Below are 22,235 nucleotides of genomic sequence, written 5' to 3' on the forward strand. Positions count from 1 at the left end.
CTCGTATTCGGACTAAGGTCAAAAGGGTTCCGTTCGATTTCTGAGATTTTTTCACATTAGAAAAACTACAAAATATGTATGATTTGCATCACGGAGCAGAAAAATCATTAAAAATAGGGGATTTTGGGGCCAAAATGACCCAGTACCCCACTTTCCCGTATTTTTCTAGAAACAAATATATCTCCATTCAAATACTAAGATTATTTCCTTCCAAAAGAAGTATAAATTGTAATTTGCTGATTGCTACTTCAAAAGTTATTGCATTTAATGTATTTTTCCTCCATATTTTCCCATAGTACCAATTTCAAAAAATTTCAAGCGAGGTGGGCGGGGGTCTAAAATTGTCCAAATGATGTGAAATTGGGCATCTGAGCTTACTTTGACATTTGTCACAATATGAGAGGGGGGCCCTTGAGAATTCAAAAAAAAATTTTTTTTGCAATGCCCTAATCATCATCGCTTACATTGTGCCAGGGCCTACTTTGAAGCGTTTGATTCGTTGTTGCACGGTCGCTTCGTGTAATAATCGGAGCCGAATGAAAATCTGCATGGATGAATGGGCGGATTGTTCGAGTGACGTTTTCAGCTGCGTCACTGAATATTGAAAATGAATGCGGCTGAATATGATCAATTTTCATTCAATTAATTTGAATATTTTTAACTCTGGGTCGGTCACAATTTTAAAGATTTTCGGACGGATCTTCGTGGAATTGTTCTACTAAAGAAGTATAAAACATGACTACACTGGACTAATTTGCGATCATAGGCAGTACAGTTTTGAGTGAAGAAATGGAATACAATTAATTGCGACATTATTCCTACAAAAGACAAACCAGCAAAAGGAAAGGCAACAAAAAATCTCGAAAAGAAACAAGAGTGGAAAAGAGTTTGGGCCACCACTAAATAATATCGACCATTTTCTCGACAGTGATATCAAAAAAGTGCCTCGTGCTGATATGAGTGGGGAAAATCGAAACCTGGCCTTCTCTCCGTATCGCGAAATGTCAATTCTCAACCCGCATACATGACTGAAGTTATTAATCCACTCAGACAAGACCATGCGTCCTTCCCACGCACGACTAATATCTCGTGGATTAATTCCCTAGTTGGTCAAACAGGCACAAAATAAACATATAAATTAGTCTGCTCAGTCCAAAGAAATCTCAGCTCGATTGGCGGATACGTTCTCCCTTGCAATGCTCTAAAAAAACAACGAACATTTAAAATTTCAACGACAAAACATGTGCAATTCAGAAAATAATAAAATGAAGACTACTACTTATTTGTTATAAAATGAGAATCTTAAGATTTCACTCAACCACCAACGGACTAAAAGGTAACTTAAACTGGTCCCAGCTTGAGGAATGGGGTAGAATATTTTACATGGAGAAATATTCAGAAAAACACTTAGAGCAACTTGGATACTCACGTTCTCGTAGACGTATACAATCTTAACATTTACAGTACCAGGTTAAAATTTTTCTGAAAATTTTGTTTAAATTTTGCTCTTATTTCGTCAATTTTTGACCGAATTAGATGGAACCGGCTTTAAAAGATCGGGAATTTAGTCCAGTTTCTATACGCCGAGTAGCGTTCAAATCCGTGGACCGGTTTCGGAATTAATCCGAATTCCCGTGGGGTATATCCGGCATCCCAGTGGGGTGACGGACGAGTTTTGAAGAAACATCCATAAATGTAAGTAATTGTGTTTTAAAATGTGCTACATATGACTATTTCCCATTGATCCTTCACAATAGACATGAATTGGACCAATCTTGGCCACCGGAGAGCTGTTCCGGGATAACCTAAGAAAATGTATATATTTTTCTATCATTCCAGCGATTTGAGCATTCCAGCTTTATACGAAATGCGAAGTTCTTCCAATCATACGGTTCTACAGCTCCCTCAAGCTATGGCCATTCCGGCACCGGTTCCGTACGGATGGACATTTGACGCCATTTTGAAAACCAAAATGGCGGCTTTCGGTTACCACAAAACAGTGAAAAGCATCATCAATATGGGTGTCATTGGAAAGGGTGTGGTCAATGGAAGACAGAAATTGATTTTTGACGCCATTTTCAAAACCAAGATGGCGGATTCCAGTTATCACGATGCATTGCAAACCACCATCAATAATGGTGTCATAGTAAAGCGCTGGTGGTCAGCAAAAGCCGGAAATTTGTTTTTTGATACCAATTCGAAAACAAAAATGGCGGGATCCTGTTCCAAAGAAACAGTGAAAATCGTCATCAATATGGGTGTCATTAGAAAAGAGATGGTCGCTTGAAAACCAAGATGGCGGTTTCCGGTTACCACAAAACAGTGAAAACAACCATCAATATGAGTGTTTTTGAAAGAGGATGGCTAGCAAAAGTCCGAAATTTATAGTTGACGCCATTTTCAAAACCAAGATGGCGGTTTCCGGTTACCACAAAACAGTCAAAAGTATTGTCATTATGGGTGTCATTCGAAAGGGGGGGTCAATAAAAGACAAAAATTGATTTTTTCGCCATTTTTAAAGCAAAGTTAACGGCTTTCGGTTTCCACAAAGCAGTGAAAAACACCGTCAATAATGGTGTCATTGTAAAGCAGGTGGCCAGCGAAAGCCGAAAATTGGTTGTTTACGCCATTTTGAAAACCAAGATGGTGGCTTCCTGTTCCAAGGAAACAATGAAAACCAGGTGGCATTTGAAATGGGGTGATCAGTAGAAGACGAAAATTGATGATTGACGCCATTTTGAAAACCAAGATGGCGGCTTCCGGTTTGCACAAAACAGTGAAGACTGTCATCAATATGGAAGTCATTTGCGAGTGGATCGTGGGCATATAAGGATATTGATTGACGCCATTTTGGAAAGCAAGATGGTGGTACCACAAAATTGTCAAAATCATCATCGGTATGGGTGTTATTTAGAAATGAACGGTCACCCAAGTAGCAATTTTTATTTCAACAACTATTTCACACCAACAATAAATATGTGCTGTTGTGACAGACAACTAAGTTTCTTCGTGACTCAAAAGGTGCAGATTTAGACTGATTTTCAATATAGTTCAGTGAAACTTTTTAAACTTGCTTCCGTTCCGTAGTCATTACGATGCGAGAATAACCGAATTAAATCATATTGTTGTCAATATGTTGAACGCAGATCTCAACAAGATTAGTTTATTCTAGCCGATGTTCACATGGGCTGTCAATCGGCAATATTATTATAATAATAATTTTCTATTTGGATATGTGTATTTTTCCTCGTTCAATACTGCGGGTCGTGATCGTGCGTTGCATTGGAGATGTATTTGTTGATTCACGCGTTTATATGGAGAAAACCCACTAGCTCGCATTTTCACCGCTAGGTGGCACTGTATGCATCGAATTATCACTGTAAGTGAAAATAAGAAATATAATTTAATTGTTTACAACTTTGTCGAAGACTGCTAGTCAATTCGGCTTTGTTAAAAGAAGTTATTAAACTTTTAGCGAAATGGTGTCTGAGTCAAAAACTAATATTTTTTCTAAACTCCTTGAAAAATTTTCTTCAAAACCCATCTTAAGGTTTGGTTCTAGAGTAAATAGAACCGGAGATATGTTCAAAAGGAAATCAAGGGTTTTGACAATTTGTCAAAACAGGGGGGGGGGTGCTCCCATGGCCCGAGAAGTGATTCAATAGACACAAAAATTTGGCTTTTTATATATTGGCCATAGATGAACAATTCCTCCAAATTTGGCTCAAATTCGTGAAGGTCGATTACACGTGCCTTGATCACTGCGCGTGGAATGACCCATACATACAATACATGGGAATTGAGAGGGACCATCAAGCCATCTGATTGAAACGATTTGGACAGGAAGAGTGGAGTGGCCAGATTCTTGTTGCTACTATTTCGTGTACATTGCGCGGGATTTTCTCCCCACCTATTGAGGCTACTTTTTATAACAATGGCTTGCATTGTGATTGGCTCATATGCTCTTGTTATTGGAAGCAAAATCTTTCGTAGTACAGGTAAGCGAAGTCACTTTTCGACCACGTAATTCCTTTTTGGCCCTTCATACAGTAGCATGCTGAATATGGTCAGAGAGTAATGCTTGAACACGTCATGCTTGTCATGTAAAGATTACAAAGGTGGTAGTACCACCGCCACCACTACATTTACTGACCACCCCCTTTCAAATGACACCCATACTTAGTATGGTTTTCAATGTTTTGTAGTAACCGGAAGCCACCATATTGGTTTTCGAAAATGGCGTCAAAAATCACTTTATGACTACCCCTTTCATGATATTGATGATAGTTTTCGCTGTTTTGCAGTAATAGAAAACCGCTAACTTGGTTTTCATAACTGCTTAAATAATCAATTTCTGACTTCTTCTCACCAATCCCTTTCAAATGACACCTATATTGATGGTAGTTTTTACTGTTTTTGGAAACCGGCAGCAGCCATCTTGGTTTTCAAAACGACGTCTCATCAATTTCTCTCCTCTCCTCTCCAATGTCTCCTGCTAACACACCCCTTTCAAATGACACCCATATTGATGACGGTTTTCACTGTTTCTTTGGAACAGGAGCCCGCCATTTTGGTTTTCGATTTGGCGTCAAAAATCAATTTCCGGCTTTTGCTGATAGCTTGCGCTTTACAATGACGCCATTATTGGTCGTGGTTTGCACTGCACTGTGATAACCGAAAGCCGCCCTCTTGGTTTTTGAAAAAGGCGTCAAAAACCAATTTCTGTCTTCTATTGACCACTCCCTTTCGAATGACACCCATATTGATGATGCTTTCTACTGTTTTGTGGTAACCGGAAGCCGCCATCTTGGTTTTCAAAATGGCGTCAAATGTCCATCCGTACGGAACCGGTGCCGGAACGGCCATAGCTTGAGGGAGCTGTAGAACCGTATGATTGGAAGAACTTCGCATTTCGTATAATGCTATGAACCCAAATCGCCGGAATGATAGAAAAATATATACATTTTCTTAGGTTATCCCGGAACAGTTCTCCGGTGGCCAAGATTGGTCCAATTCATGTCTATTGTGAAGGATCAATGGGAAATAGTCATATGTAGCACATTTTAAAACACAATTACTTACATTTATGGATGTTTCTTCAAAACTCGTCCGTCACCCCACTGGGATGCCGGATGTACCCCACGGGAATTCGGATTAATTCCGGAACCGGTCTACGAATTTGAACGCTACTCGGTACATAGAAATGATTGACGAAATGAGAGCAACATTAAAACAAAATTTTCAGAAAAATTTTAACCTGGTACTGTAAAGGTTAACGATGTCATTTGTGATGGTAAAATTGGCGCAAGATTGTGCAGCGTCACCGGTTCCAAATTTTAGACGTACAGGTAACTGAATTGTGGCGTGCCGCTGTATTAAGACAGGCGACGGAATATGTCTCAGAAAGCTGAGTTTTGTTTCTGAAAGGAACGGTCGAGGGTGGACCAGATATTTAAGCAACGATCCGTTATTTATCGACAAGGGGACTGATTATCTAAATGTGTATTCCAAGAACGTGTACGATTCCGTGAAACAAAACAAATCACAATAAAATGTAAAATTGTTAAACCCTCGTTTCAAGAAATGTAAAAGAATGAGGTCCCTTCAAGCCAACGTGGTGTACCGCGACAAAAAAAATACCTGATGAGCCTTCCTTTCCAGCGTTTCGAACAAAAAATCACTTCAAGGCATTGTGAAGATTCAAATCCAGCACATCTCCAAACTAATCAATTTCAAGCCCGCCTGTCGCCGGGGATGTCTTTCCATCAATTCACAATCTTCGAAATCCGACACCGTTTGTCATTCCCCCCGATGTTCGCCCTAGGCTCTAGGTGTATTTCCAGGATCGTTGGCCAAAAGAATCTCCCCCGATAAGACCGTCGTTTATCTGTACTTTTCAGTTCGCAGAGAAAGCATCGTTCAAAATTGATTGATAAGCGCTGACGGACGGACGGACGGACTACTGCAGTGGAAAGTGAAAGCTCCACCGCGGGTTATTACTTTCTACAGAATAGAATTGTGGTAATGATGAAACTTGATAAATAGCCGATAAAAAGTAGGTCATCTCCGCGGAAGCAGCAGAAACCAAAAATCGATCCGTCATCATCATAGTGTTGGTGAAGCTGAGCGGTTGTCACGCTGTTGCGGAAAGTTTTCACCTTGGCTCCGACGTCGTCGTGACCGGTAGTTATCTAGTTGGCTCTATCGGACCAAGAATGGCAAGCCACATTCTTCAATGCCAAAGTTGTGTGCTACCTGGGAATCCGCAACCCTTGTGCGTTGCGTTAAAACACAAAGTATGTTTGTGCAGTGCACCGAACAAGGTGAACAAACTTCCCCCTGCCCCAGTTTTTCCCCAGAGCTAGGATGAACATTAAAATTTCACTTCCTCCTTGTTAGTCGGCGGAACAACTACTTTCCCCCCTTTTTCCTTTGTTTGGTGTAGATTCCGGGCATACTGGCGGTGACATGCGATGAAAAGCGGGTGGTTGTGCTGGCGAAAAAGAAGAATTTTCCCCATTTTCATCACTAACGATGCGCAAACAATAGACCCCGGCTGAGCGAGTTTTGCGTTTTTGAAGCCACCAGCAGCAGCAGGCTCTAGGACCCACACCCCAAGCCGACACACTGCATTCCGCAAAACCGAACTGCGACAGTTGCCGGGGGTACGGTCTACAAAGGAATTGGCAAGAAAATGGTGCAGTTGTTGCAAAGTTGGGGGAGTATGTAAATTGCACCAAGGGAAAAACTTTTGAATTGCTACCATTCCTCGGGTGGTTCTTTGGGGGTGGAACCCGCACAGAAGGTTGGCTGGCTGACTGGTTGGTGGTGAAGGGGTGACTGGTTTTTAGCATGATCCCGGCGGCAGATAAACCAAGGGTGGTAAAAGGTGTTTAATTCGTTCTCGCTATTCTAACAAGGGGTGGTGGCTGCGAACAAAGTTTGAAATGAGTTCTATTTTCAACAAAGCTACTGACTATCAGGCACTGAAAGTTATAACAAAGTAATGCGGGGATAGAAATTTAAGTTCGAGAGAATTTGTAAAGTCGCTTTCATAAAAGGTTAACTTTATCTTATGAACGTTTGTGTAGAGTCTAAACAGACTGATTGTAACTTTGTGGCTCAGGGAAAAAACCTAATACTTTGATTACTTCGTAGCATTCGCGTTTTTCCCGTTAGTTAAGAACTCTCCATTTAAGTGTTAATCTTTCCTATGAAGTATCGGATATATATTTCTTCATTCCCCAACATATGTTATTTATTGTTCCTGGAATGCAACGGATTACACAATGAATGCGTTATAGAACTCGTCAAAATTCTCAATCATTCATACAATCTTCAATATTTAAAAATCAATGCGTTACCAATGAAAACCGATACTTTTTTCCCAGACAGCTGAAAGGATCCCATTCAGATCCCCGTCCGAAAGCAGCATCACCATCTGACACACACGCGGCCAATGCAATCCACACACGCACACGATTCAAGCAACTGATATATCAATCCGTTCGTGCTCATTCCCGCCTGTTATTAGCCTGTCGACCGGAAAGCAACTTTGACGAAAGCCAGACCCCGGCTGCCTTTACTGCCGAAGCCAAATCTCCTAACCATAGCGTGAATTTGATTTCGATTCCAGGAAAGAAGATCACACAGAATGTGTTTCATCTCGATGGGTCTCGGTCGCGCGGCGATTGGAGATGTAAAATCATTGAAAAGGGTTGACAGCCTCAGCCAAAATGGGATGCGGTATCGTTTCCAGCCCCGACGGAAAGGTAACAGCTGCTGTCCCCGGAAATAGCAGATCCGCACAATTTGGCAAAAAAGGATCCGGTGCACCATTTTGCCGCAACCATCTCTCTAATTGGCGGTAGTTATGGAAATCGTGGCCATCCGATTAGGACCGTTTAGCAATATTGGATTTTTTTTCTCTCTATTGAAGAAAGGCTTTTCTGGGGGGTCGACCTTTTTCCAAATTGACTGGAGAGCCGGCTTAAACATTCTTTACGATCAGTCTATTAACAAATTTGACAGCATTAACCGGGGGCAAAAAGTAGTAAAGTCGGTACACTTTTAACTTAAAAATATTTTCATTTTTACCATAAACTGCAGTAAAGTTACACGATAAAAGGCGCAACCTCAAACCGGGGATTAATGATTCGACGCCCAAACAAATACTGAATGCGGTCGTAAAAAAAACCTAACGATTCTGGAAATTAAAACCCAAAACTTCGGAATCTGGTTTGTCATTGTTTTAGCCACTCTGGAATAGGGGACGGGAAGCTATCGTAATAAAAAAACGAACAAACCAAAAGTTCGGTAAAGGCTGACATAAAACGTGGCTATTAATTTACACTTTCGCACAAATTCCCGCGGGGTGACTCGGTCCGTTGTTTACTTTTTGTTTATGATCGTTTATCCGAAAGTGTACCGAAATATCTGAGCTGGGGTCAGAATTTATTGCTGTGTTCGTTTCGGCATTCACTTACTACACACAGATAGTGTAACTAGCGAACGATGTTTACTCTTTTATAACCGGTGTCTACCTGCGAGGAATCAAAGTGTGACAATAAACAAGACAAATTATCATCTGAATTCGTACCGGTGGGAAGGTGGTCAAGGAAAATGCATTAAACATCTACTTTATCACGGTACAATTAACTTGAAATGAGTTGTTTTGGCCGGTTGTAAAAGCTAACGGGGTGCTCAGGTGGACAGTTCTGCGGGCCAGTTGAAGTTTAATTGATGAACAATAAAATCTCTTATTTGAAATTTCAAAGTAGTCTTTGAATGTATGATAAATATAAAACTTGCAGGCAAAATCTGTTTCGCTTGCAATTTCACAAGTAACACAAGGAAAGAACTTGATGCTTCCCTTATTCACCGTGTACTTCAATGGTAATGGCGCACATTTTTTTCGCGGATAGCTTCGTATTTCTTGCTGCGTTCTTTGAATGTCATAGCTTGAGACAAGCATGGGAAAAGCCGCATCACTGATCATTCGTTCGCAGTTCAAAAGCAAGCATATTTCAGTTATGTAGCACCCAGCTTGCATAGGAAACGAAGCATAGCAACCTGCTGTTGCGAACGTACGCATGGCGAAGCTGAAGTAGTTTTTGCACAAGCAAAACGATTGATATTTTGTCTGTGAATTCCCAATGCGGAAAGCATTGCTCGCGAAGCTTTTCGCGAATGGTTCTCGCGAAACTTTTTAGGAATCAGATCAAAACTGTAGAGCTCGTGTGCGACAAGCTCCGTATAATGTTTTTCTACAAGTTGACCAAAAATCCAATTAACACAGAGAAGGTATTGATTCGTATAAAAGAAAATTAGAAAATTCGAGAGGTGGCTCTCGTAGTGTTGGTAAAGATTTTTTTCTTGTAGGTATCACTATCGATAGGAAAGCTGTCAAAAGTCGGGCATAAATACTTCGAACCCCCACCCTACGTAAAACTAGGACTGGGATCCGAAGTGTTGACAAATACCAAGCCGCGTACGGAGCCTGTGTGGCTCTGACAGGGTTGACTTTCTGTATCTAGGTATTCGTTGCGTTGCGTTGCGTATGCATGGTATACTTCGTAGATTGCACACTGATGACTCTCATTTCCAGCCAGACTACTTGAGGAGCATTGTTTGGGAATAACAATTGATCCAGTCCAGGCGAGAGTTTCGCCTGAGAGCCAACATTGCGGGCCACGACCATCTTTACCGTAACTTGGAATGAGAAAAGAAGTGTTGATGTGGTACTTACTTAACGGAAGGCCCCGACTCAGTGGCACTCCCATAAGTACCACGGATTGGGTAGTGGGTGGGTTGTTAGTAAGGATTCGCTTCAAGCAAGCGATGCGACTGCGAATATATTTTCGTGCATGTTTGAATAGTTTATTGACTGTAGGGTACGTAAATCTTCTAGGCGTTTAAACTCTGGCTAATCGTTTATCGAGATTGTTTCATCGAAAACAACTTGAACTCCGAACAGCCAGCTGTCGGGAGTGTCGTCGACAATGTAAAATGGACCGTAAACAATGAGTTTAAAAGTGGTATGGTGGAACATTCATAAATTATGTCACGCAAAGATTACCCAATACTAACTAATTCTCTGTCTATATTTTGCTATTGTTGTAATTTTCCTAAAGTACGCATACAAATCTAGCGAATGCAGTGGTATTAATCGTATATCGAAACTATAAATATAATCGTAAACAATTTAATATATGGACTTAGATGCATTTTTGCAACCGTTTTTCGAGTGGCAGTGTATTCATTCATGAATAGGCTTTGTAGTATGTATCTATTAGCAGAATCGAAATAGGATAGGCTGAGTGGAAATGAATCATGTGAAGTGGACATAAATCTCTTTGCGCAACGAGAGCACAGATTGCTATCGTGCCAGTTTCGCATGTAACCGCTACAAACATATTGAAATCTGTGTTTCTAATCTGTGATAAATTTCCGAAAAATCACAATATTTCCAAAATCTGCGAAATTTTCATCAAAATGCCAAAAATCTGCCATCTGTGAAAAAGAATCTATGATCGAAAATTGTGACATTACAGAAAAATCTGTGAACATAGTACCCCAACTAACAAATTAGATATACCTACACATTCACAAAGCAAAATGAGTCAACACTGATGATAATAGGTAAAACGAAAGAGTACCACGACACTATGTTAACCGTGTTTGCATATGGAGCTTCAATGTACAACCAATTTTGTGTACGAATAATTGTGTTCGAGATTGTACATAAGTGTGCTGGAAACGAGCACAAAACAAAAGAAAGCATAGTGTTTGAACGAACAAGCTCAGTCGCGTGTTGAACGGAATTGGGTAGCGCACCTCCACAGCCAGTGTAACGGATTTCTAACTCTAACTGGCTGTGAAAACTCACAGTGCAGTGATCTATTGCGCCTGCCGTTCAACAGGCAACTGAGCTTGACCGGCGAAATCCGTTCTTTAAATTGTCGATGATGACGTCATTCATAGAAGCGTAGCGCGCTAGGTACACAAATCTGTCGTGCTGGACTTGGGAAGCGCTATCTTCTGTGTGTGATATTTTGAATAGGTTGATCATTATTTAAATTTTAAATGCCATGATATCAAAAGTCTTTGGATTTATCTATTGGAATCTATTCTTAGAAATATTTCGGGGCGATATGCGCAAAAAAGTTGAAAATTTATCGTGAGATGGCTGAATTATATGCATTTAAAATTGGACAACTTTTCGTTACATACCATTTTTGATGAATTTGCAAAGTGCACCCCCATATCGAAAACAAAGACGTAGTCCTACGTCAAAAACATTTGGGATTAACGATTTTTCTTCATAGTGGAATAAGCAACACAGTGTACACCTGGCCACGTCCTTACAATCGTCGAGGAAGGGAAGGAATGTTAGTTCAACATCTACTTTCGAAAGTGCAGGGAACCCTTATTACTTTCATAGATGTTTCAGGAATAGGAGTTTGTATTAGTATGACATCTTATTTATGAGGAGCTTATTCAACAATATTTCAGTGCAAAATGGATGTAACTTACCTTGTTTAGCCCGTATTTACAATAAGAAAATTATTTGGATAAAATATACAAACATTTAAAAAATAACATTTAACAATTTCACCTGCTCTTAATTAATTAGGATGCAAGAATTTTCCGCCACCATCAGTGAAATCGCTGCATCAACTAGTCATTTATAGATGGCGCTAAATGAGCGGGTGTACTTTTGGCGGCTAGATTAACGCGCATGCATTAAAAAGTTATCAGAATGTGACGATATAATCACTACGTAAAATCTCTCTATTTTCACGCTATTCACACCTATTAACACGTAACTCTATAGAAGAAATGACTATGTGAATGATTGACTTCGATTTTCCGTCAAACACATAATATACATACTATACTTTCTGTACCTAGGTATTCGTCGGAACAAAATGGAAAACACTAAGAATACTGTAAACATGAGTTTGCAGGAGATTGCGACGATGGAGGTGGAAGAGGTGAAGAATTGCGTGGAAAGCAAACTTGGAGAACTGCTGAATAGCGGTTCATTGAAAGATGATGTGTCCTACACGTCGTCCATTCTGAACTCTCCAGATAGAGACGAGGATCGGACAGTGACCAGGGAGGACACAGACCAGTCCGGCGGAGCAATCGGAGAGTTGGAAGGCTCCGAAAACAAAACAAGAGGAACAGGGATAACTCGTCACTTAAGCGGAGCGGCGAAGAAACGCTATGGGTGGCTACTGAGATACGCCCACAAACCTACTAAAGCGCTATAATTTACAAAAATCCCAATAGGGAAGGCACCAACCAAGCGATAGCGCTCGACGGACACGGAGTTACCGAACGACAGTGGGTGCAAGAAGGAACCGCAACCGAAAAAGATCAACGTTTTCGGAAAGGCTAGAATGCGCCAGTTGAAGGGGTCCTCGGTCTTCGCCGAACGGGGAAGTTCTAGGCAAGCATGGACTGTAAAAGCTCCTGTGGACGACCCAACACAAAGCCTGCAGCAACGGTTACGAGTGCATCGGTGGCAGCCCGTCTCACGGGCAATACACAAAAGCACCCTACCGTATGCGGCTCACAAACTGAAACGCAAGCAGAGGATCGGAAACATCCCGTAGGCAAAGATGCGCAAACGGCAAGAGTCGAAGTAAATACTGGACCGAAAAAGGCCACTGGAACGTCGAACAGCACACAGTCTGTGAGTAGCCGTTGGTAAAATAAAGAGGACGAAGCATTGGCCCCAAACATCGACGGTAAAGAAATACCGAAAAAATGAGCAGCATTCGCTGCATTCAAGTGAACCTCCACCATGCAAAAGATGCCACAAGCGTCCTTGCCCGGAGGTTCACCAAAGAGCGACTAAATATCGCTCTTCTACAGGAGCCGTGGGCAAATAAGCACAAAATTTTTGGCTTAAATTCCTCAGCTCACAAGATAGTATATTGTAAAGGCCAACCAACTCCAAGAGCTGCAGTTTTGATAAACGGAGCAGTAAAGTTCTCGCCAATTACTGGATTCATTTAACGAGACGTCGTTGCAATAACAGTGGAGGCCCCGACGGCTATGGGAACGCAGGAGATTGTGATCGCATCTACCTACTTCCCTGGCGATGCGGATACAGCACCACCTTCTGAAATCGTTGCCCTCATAAAGTACTGCAGAAGAATAAACAAGCCCTTTATCATAGGGTGTGATGCCAGTGCACATTACACAATATGGAGTAGCACGGATTTAAATACCAGAGGTGAGCCTAGTACTAGTACCTACTAGAATACCTGTCGTCAAATGATGTCAATGTATGTAACAAGGGAGTTGTACCTACCGCGGTTAGGAGCGAAATACTGGACCTCACGTTATGCAGCGCTCAAATAACGGAAAAGATAAAAAGTTGGCACGTTTCTGACGAACCTCGTCTGTCGGATCACGGACACATAATGTTCGTTACAGAAGCCAATGTGTGTATTCCGGTTGGTTCTCTCACAATTGACAACAGTGAAACATTCGATGTTCTAATGAACACCCACTTTCCTGGGTTGGCTGCGAAAGACGAGAATTCGACAGATCAAAATTGTGATGGACTCCGTCCTAACAGGACTTGTGAGGCATCGCAGAAACTGGCCAACAGAAACTGTAGAGTGGCTATGGAACCTGTTTTCCGTCGGCATGCTGAGAAAACTCAATGAGCTTGGGACACCAACCTACGGGTTTGCTATATTTTTTATGACAAAGTTCTCATAACTTTGAAACAAAATAGTTTAGTAGTTCGTGTGTATGAACCCAAGAGTACTTTGGTGTGCAATAAAAACTACAAAAGTAATCGAAATAAAATTGTTTTTGAAGAAACACCCTAAAGCTTACATTATTTGAATTTGTCGTGCCATGGAAAATAAAAAGATAGAACTTGCATGTCTCCAGTATTTTTTTTTTCTAAAATATGTTTTTTTTTGCAACTTCATCAAGGACAGTAAAGCTCTATCTCGAACCATTAAAATGTGCACTTTCAAATTTTGTTAAAATTAGAACCACCCTAGTTACCCCATATTGCATGTTGGAAAGTGTGGGTCGAGGAGACAATCAAAAACTTTTTTTTTCGTCCGTCGCATAATCACCATCTCTGGTTTTTACAAAGTTCGTTTGAAAATGTTTCGATTTTGAGAGAATTTTATTTAATCTAAACACCCTAGCCTTGCTTGTTGTTAATGTAAAATAAAAAGTATGGCCACAGCTTACATGTCTTAAATCTACTTTTCTATAATTTGTCGTTCCAAAACTTCACTGAAGGTCGTACGGTTCTGTCTAGAATGATATATCAATTTCGTTTTCTATCCTAAGCTGAAAACGGGTGTGTGGTGAAGGGCTGGCAAAACATCGGGCCATCGTTGTATACTTAATCAATCTACTGAAAAATCAACAGTTTCACGATGTTGGAAATTGTCCTTGTTAAAGGAATTGAACCGCTCCACAGAGGAGTAACTAGAAGAAATTCCTGGCCAATAACCAAAATATTTTTTTCTCGATTTTTAGGTTCGTTACATTTTTTTAACATTTTTAGCCTACTGAATAACGTGGTAAAATTAGGAGTATGTCAAAAATTGTTAAAGAATTTTTGCATGGATGCAAAATGGTGATATTTTTTAGGGATTTTTAATAATTTTCATTATATATCCAGCAATACCGCTTTCTAGTGATGATGACTGTATTAAATTAGACAATTTTATTACAAATGTAGTTGAACACAACCATTTGTACAACTTAAGCCTAAAATCAACTGAAAATAGTGGTGTTACTGTGCATTGCACCAACTTTCGAAAATACGTTTTTTAAACATTTTATTTCAAATTTGAATGAAAAAATAAAGTTATATTAAACGCCGAGATCTGGCAAAGTTTCTGAAGCAGACTTACAATACAAGATTCCAGCTATCCAAAAAACCTAAGAACTCTTCCGGACTTGTCCAATCCACAAATTTCAAGGGATTTGAAAATATTGAAATTTTTACTAATTTAAGGTACACCGGAATACTGTAGGGCCAAATGATATGAAAAAATGTATCCCTATGAAAACATACACAGTCGTCCCTTCCACTCTTCCTTTTTCACTGATCATTTGTTTATACAACTAGAAAAACAAATGTATTCACAAAGATCTCCTCGAATTCTTAACATACTGAGACTAACATGGAGAACAGGTTGATCCAAATATGACTCTGTCCATAACAAATACCTCCAGTGCACTATGGTCCCAAAGCTGTATTTAGGAAGACAAAACTGTTTGCGCCAAAACCGTTGGTTTTAGATATATAGTATCTTCGGCAAACTTTGTTAGTATTTTCTTGCCGATTTTTTTGTATTAGTTGAATTAGGGTGGTCCTTGTGGTTAGGGTGTTCAAAGTATCAACTTCTTAGATATGTAAAATTCAGCTAAATAATGTTCTACAAAGTTATAAATCAATAAAATTGAAGCAACTTTTCTGAAGAAACTATGTGGCTATCTCTAATGGTTCATATGCTATGTTTTTTGCAATATTTAGGGTGGGGTGGCTCTTTAAAAATTGGTTTTCTATTAATATCTTTTTAAGTGTTAATTTCTCGCTAATATTTTGTTCTAGACGTTTTTAGAACTTTAGTAAATACACATTTTTGCCGAAGCAATGAAGTTTCTATCTCTTTTGTTTGCATAGTTACAGGCGATTTTCAAGACAAAAATGTTTTTTTTCAAAGCTATATATCTTCCAACATTGCAAATGAATTTTCAATCTTTTAATTTCATTTGAAAGATCGGAACTTTTGTAGTTTTTGGTGAAAAAACTGCGGGAGCTTTATTTCTGTAAAATAAATAATTAATTTTTGAAAATGGTGTATTTTTCAACAAAAATTGTTCGTAACTTTTCAAATAGACGAGATAATAACTTTGTTTCTTCAGCAAAAATCTTCGCCATGCAAAGTTCTAAAAGTGCTGCAAACAAAGTATTTACGATAAATCAATATATGAAGTGACAAATGAAAAATAGTGATTTTAAGAGGTCACGTTTTCATCGCTCAATCTCTTATGGTAAAATCAACTCAGAAATAGTCAATGTGTGTTATAATGAAAATCTATTGAATATATGACACTGTTTGAAAACACAACATTTTACCGTACAACTACATGTTAGCGTGAATTCACAATAGTGTTAATAGCGTACTATATTAGACTCTAAATAAAAGTTATCTATTACGAGGCCAATAAAGCAAGTACCGTCATCATGCATTATATAGATGCAAGGGAATTATGTTTTATGAGTTATTTCACCAGTGCGCGGTTAGCGATTTTCAGACCTCTTACTTTTATTGGTTTTGAAGTAACAAAAAATTGAGAATCTTTCCTTAACTTAACCACAGCCGTCATTATAGTAGATAATTAATTTATGCTTTCAAATATTGCATAAATGTTGGAAAAGCATACAATAATTTCCGCTGCTATGAATAACAAACTCGTTTCAAGATTTTATTTTAAGATAACAAGACGTGAACTAAAACATTTTCTTTATAGCACTCGTTTTGAGCACTAGTCCAAACCAAAAAGGATTTACATAAGTGAGCCTAGATAACTTTTATTGGCCGATTTAGAATTAACGATAGTTTGCAGCTTACACTACTGTAAATCCACTGTACTATTTAGATGTACGGTAGATTGTTCTTTCAAAAACGTTTACAAATCCAATAGAATTGCCATGACATTCGATATTATCACACTCAATGACTATTTCTCAGTTGATTTTTCCATAAGAGATTGAACTTTGAAAACGTGACCCCTAAAATCACTATTTCTCATTTGTCACTTCATACATTGATTTATCGTAAATACTTTGTTTGCAGCACTTTTAGAACTTTGTATGGCGAATATTTTTACTGAAGAAACAAAGTTATTATCTCGTCTATTTCAAAAGTTATAAACGATTTTTGTTGAAAAATACACCATCTTCAAAAATTAATTATTTATTTTACAGAAATAAAGCTCCCACAGTTTTTTCACCAAAAACTACAAAAGTTTCGATCTTTCAAATGAAATTAAAAGATTGAAAATTTATTTGCAATGTTGGAAGATATATAGCTTTGAAAAAACCATTTTTGTCTTGAAAATCGCCTGTAACTATGCAAACAAAAAAGATAGAAACTTCATTGCTTCGGCAAAAATGTGTATTTACTAAAGTTCTAAAAACCTCTAAAACAATGTATTAGCGAGAAATTAACACATAAAAAGATATTAATAGAAAACCAATTTTTAAAGAGCCACCCTACCTTAAATATTCCAAAAATCATAGCACATGAACCATTAGAGATAGCCACATAGTTTCTTCAGAAAAGTTGCTTCAATTTGATTGATTTATAACTTTGTAGAACACTATGTAGCTGAATTTTATATATCTAAGAAGTTGATACTTTGAACACCCTAACCACAAGGACCACCCTAATTCAACTAATATAAAAAAATCGGCAAGAAAATACTAACAAAGTTTGCCGAAGATACTATATATCTAAAACCAACGGTTTAGGCGCAAACAGTTTTGTCTTCCTAAATACAGCTTTGGGACCATAGTGCAGTGCTTGCAAATGATCTTCTCGCCAAATAAACCGCTGAGACTGCTTATCACTTTCACAAATTCTAAGTTGATGGAACATCTCTTTGATATCCGCTCTGATGGCCACTTGACGTTGTCTATATCGGCTCAAGACAACTGGTTGAGAAGTCAACATATCTGGACCTTTCAAAAGCATTGTATTCAACGAGATTCCATTGACCTTCGCAGCAGCGTCCCAGATCACACATACTTTTCCGGGCTTTTTTGGATTGATGACAGCCCCAAGGGGAAGATACCAAACCCGCGTAGGGTCCGCCAATAAGAGTTTCCGTAGCTTTGTGAGCGTAGCTCTTTTGCTGATATTCACGAAGCTGCCGAACGAAATTCTCGCGTAATGCTGGGTTGATTTCGACGCTCCGAACATTTGAGTCATCGCCATCGAACAGCTTCTGGGAAATTATATGTAATCGTATTTCCACAGTAAATCTGTTTCAAAGCCACCATCTAGTCATACTCTAGTTTCGGTCAGAATTCGTCGAGCTCGCCTATCATCTTCTGTCTCAATAGTTGGCATTGTTGATAAAACTGCATCGATTGCAAAAAAAGGCAAAACGTTCGACCATACCATGGAGTTTGTGATTGGTTGAGCAATCACAGACCGTCGCTGTTGTGCTATCTTATGACAAGCGCCATTTTGCACATTTCGAGAAAAACGATTTTTAAAGTTTGAGATTGAATATTATGAAACTTATAAATGGTAGAAACAATTCAGAGAAGACAATTGATGCTTCTACCTATTCTGTACTAATCTCTCAAATATTACGAAGATCGGTTGACTATGTTGCGAGTTTTCACTAAAAATGTAAACAAATGTCGCACTCACACGTGTCATAGGTGTGTATTGATGACAAAATTCGTATGGCGTGTCATATTCATGCATGGAAAATTTTCCATAGAAAAAAATCACCAATTATAAACTTATATTCATATCTTTGGCTTCATTTGGTCTATAAACAATCGGTTAGATGAATTTTGAAGGAAATGAGTTAGGGAATCTAGAAAAATAGCTATTTTTAGTTACAGTGTTGCCAAATAGGCAATATTTCCAGTTTAAAGCTACAACTGCGTTTTTCTCCCAATACTTGTATTTTTCTTTTGAAAATTATTATGCCATTATGTTTCTACGGCATTTTTACACATAAAAGCAACTAAAACTTTATTATAACTCGAGCCAATCCCAAGATATAATGATTTGAAGCAAAAAACTCACAATTACTAATCACTTTTCTCGCTATATTTCAGTAACCAAGCAAAATTTTAAAATTCTGGAAACGCCATCTTGTAGAGATTCGTTAGACGAGTAATGTGGCATATCTAACTCAGTTTACCCCAAAATGGCGTTTGTCATAAGATAGCACAACAGCGACGAGACATGATGATTGTGATATTCTGCCATGTATTGTCCATCCAAGACGACAGCGCGTAGCTATTAGTTCTTCCCCTCGACCCTCTCGTTTCTTAAGAGCTAGCTTTCTATTGGAAGCCCCCCCCCCCCCCGAGATCAGGAAAGCTTGCAACCAAATCTTCATATACAAGACTCTGAGCTGGTAGTTTTAAGCCGTCCACCGTCAGAACATTAGACATAGTGTATTTGGTTGTATCGATTCCACCTGTCGTAAATGGTCGCTTCGGTGTGTTACTCAACCCTTTGCTACTGATAGAAACTGGAATGAAGGGTACCGTCGATTGTACAGCAACAGTTATAGTGGCGTTAGTAGGTTTTCCTTGATTTGCGGCGAACTACGTGGTTCCGGCGGGAAGGGTAGCTTCCAGTTCCATGCTCGCTGCTTGTACCTGCTGCGTTTCCATCCAATCCTTAACCTTACTACGACTGCTTTGCTGATTACGTAACGATCGATTACTCCGATTATCATTTTCCTCCAGTGTCGATTGAAGTGCTGCATACCGTTGTTCTATACAGTGCTGGTATGCACTATACCCTAATAACAATTGTGGTTTTGTGGTAGTTTTATAGCCACTCATAAAACTTAGATTGCACTTGTAGCGTGCTATAAAACTTAAATTGTTACTTGGGTATGGCTCCCTCTGCAGTTAAAGCGTGTCTTCCTGCAGCGCTAACTTAGGCTGCTTAATGGCAAGATCCTCATCCAGATGCTTTGCATGCATCGCTCTTTCCTCTTCTAACCTTTTCAACTGCAAGTCAGCTTGCGCTTGGAATGTTGACCTCCGAGACGATTTCAATGACGCTGGCAGTATCTGCAAATGACACTTATTGCACCGCCACGACGCACAGTTGCACGACGAATGACAAAAACCCAAAAATCAATGTCTTGTAATTCTTTCGAAAATATTTATTTTATTTCTCTTTTAATTCGAACAACAGTATCTCAAAAATTTACGATAATCGGATGAAAAATACATTTTTTCCATGTCGTTGAAGCAAGTGATGTCGATGATTTCTATTCAATTCGTTTTCATAGAATTGTTCGCATCTTCGAACTTCAAATGGCGATGTCTCAAGAGTTACACGGCAGGTTGGAATAGTTTTAAGTTTTTTGGAAAGAAGAATGAATATACTAAACTATAAGTATGAGCTTTTTGTACAGAATTGATTTGCTTTTGTTCTGTATTAAGAAAAAGCAATTGAAATGTCGTTTCAGTAATTTATCTTTGTAACTCTTCCATTTTTTGAGATGGTCTGCCATGGGTTATTTATCATGAATCTTACTCCAAATTTAGTGTAGTTTCAAGATATATAGGCCTAACCTTGCGCATTTTTGCGCCGAAGTTGTTATATCTATGTTTTTGAAAATACCCACATGGAGACGCCCTGTAGCTCATGAATCTTTATACAAATTGGTTGCTTACTCGACATCATATTACTGAAAAATTAGCAATTTTTACCAGTTTTGGCAACCATTTCTGCTATCCGATGTTAATGACTACTATTATTAATGTGTATATTAACCCTTTAACGACCTACGCCTTCAAATGGGTTTACATAAAAGTAGTCCAAAAAAAGAATTATTGAATTTGAAAACTGATAGCAGAAATGGATTCAGCGACCCAAAATTAGTTAAAAACCCAATTTTTTAGCCACATAAACCAATTTTTATAATTTTGTCACAACTTTGTATGTCGAGTGCCACTGTGCGACGCATCTGAAGCGATGTCAGGTGTCACATTGATCACACGCGACCATATCATCGTCATCATCAGGATTATTGCACAGCGGGCAATTGTTTCGTACCGCGGTTGACATTGTGAGGTTATGTGACTTACCTCACGGATATAGCTTTGAACGGTTTTAATCGAATATAACGATAATTCCCAGATGTCGAATGTGCACAGTACGGCCGATGATAGTATCCCGATGGGGTACCATAAAACTCTAAAAAGTTTTAGTTCTTCTTTATTTTAAACTCCAACAATTCCAACAATTTTAATTTTAATACTCTTAGCTTAAGTTTTAATTCACGTGGTATCTAGATAATTTAATGATGGTATAATTTCTGGTTTCTTTTGTTTCTTCTTCCCCTCCTCTCGACTTATATAATTCACCATAGACTGGCGCGCTGATCTGCTGTCGTCTCCTCATAGGGTTGCCTGGCTGAGCTGATGTAGGTTGCGTCAACACACGCTGTACTGCTTCCAGATACGAATTAACGGAAGAATAATATACCCCCAAATTACTAAAACAACTCACTTTGCGCTATTTAAATAAATTCTCATTGTTTTTTTTTATCAGCACAATAGTTCAAAAGCCAAAATCTACACTGGTCGGACCACATACCATACAAAAAGAGGAACGCATCAGTTCCCTTCGCCTTGGGATATTCCCACGATCAAAATCACCAAATAAAATAAAAGCCCTGATCCTTCAAGCGTAAAATTGTGTATCTTCTCTGTTGGACACCGCAACAGTGCCATCCCAAAGAAGAAAAAAAAAAGTCGATTGAAACCTCAGCAAACAACCGTTTCACACTGCTCTGAAAGTGGACCCATATCAACACCTAATTCGGGAGTAGCCGCCCGCCTCGTTTCAACCCGACTGTTAATTAGAATTTCAAATCTTTAGGACGGTTGTGTGGTTATGTGGTGATGATGATGATACTGAAGAAATTCGTATCACTTTCTTGATCAATTCCGATAGCAGCACAGATTACTGATCATGATAAGCCTGTGAGGAGCTGCTTCTTTGGGATCTGGAGCTAATTGAATCACAAATTTTATTGTTATTTCATTTAATTTTGTACCCAACGTTGCCTGCCGGGGGATACAAACGGATGCAGCTGAGTGTGAAAGAGTGTGACTTGTGGATAGCTACTTCAACCTATCTAGCAGTGAGTTAATTTGAGAATATAGCCCGTTATATAAAATTCTGAAAACGTGCAATCTCTGGATCGAATTCATTAAAATTTACACTCTGGTGATTGGAATCTGCCTGCCTGTCAGAAAAAAAATGTGAAGATCATCCCAAATGTAAATTATAAATCTAATAATTTGAAATGACCAAAGCATATATGCATAGGGATATTTGCTTATTTCAAAAATACCCACAAATTATTGCCCCTTCTTTAAAGTCACTATTTTCTTTATCCCACCCCCTCTCTTAGTACGCAACGAATTAAGTTTTAAATATTTATTC

At 38.9% G+C, this 22,235-nt stretch overlaps 1 protein-coding gene across 2 annotated transcripts in view; it reads left to right on the forward strand.

Annotated features, from left to right (window-relative positions):
* LOC131693828 (roundabout homolog 2-like) overlaps window positions 1-22,235 on the forward strand; it is a 428,860-nt gene that overhangs the window by 51,316 nt on the left and 355,309 nt on the right. Inside the window, exon 2 of one of the 2 annotated variants that reach the window (XM_058982022.1) lies at window positions 7,392-7,772. The exons of the other annotated variant lie outside the window; for it this stretch is intronic. The gene's annotated coding sequence lies outside the window, so the exon portion shown is untranslated. The remainder of the gene's footprint in view (window positions 1-7,391; window positions 7,773-22,235) is intronic. 2 annotated transcript variants of the gene reach the window in all.

Source organism: Topomyia yanbarensis, chromosome 3 (assembly GCF_030247195.1).
Source record: "Topomyia yanbarensis strain Yona2022 chromosome 3, ASM3024719v1, whole genome shotgun sequence".
Taxonomy (NCBI): Eukaryota; Metazoa; Arthropoda; class Insecta; order Diptera; family Culicidae; genus Topomyia; species Topomyia yanbarensis.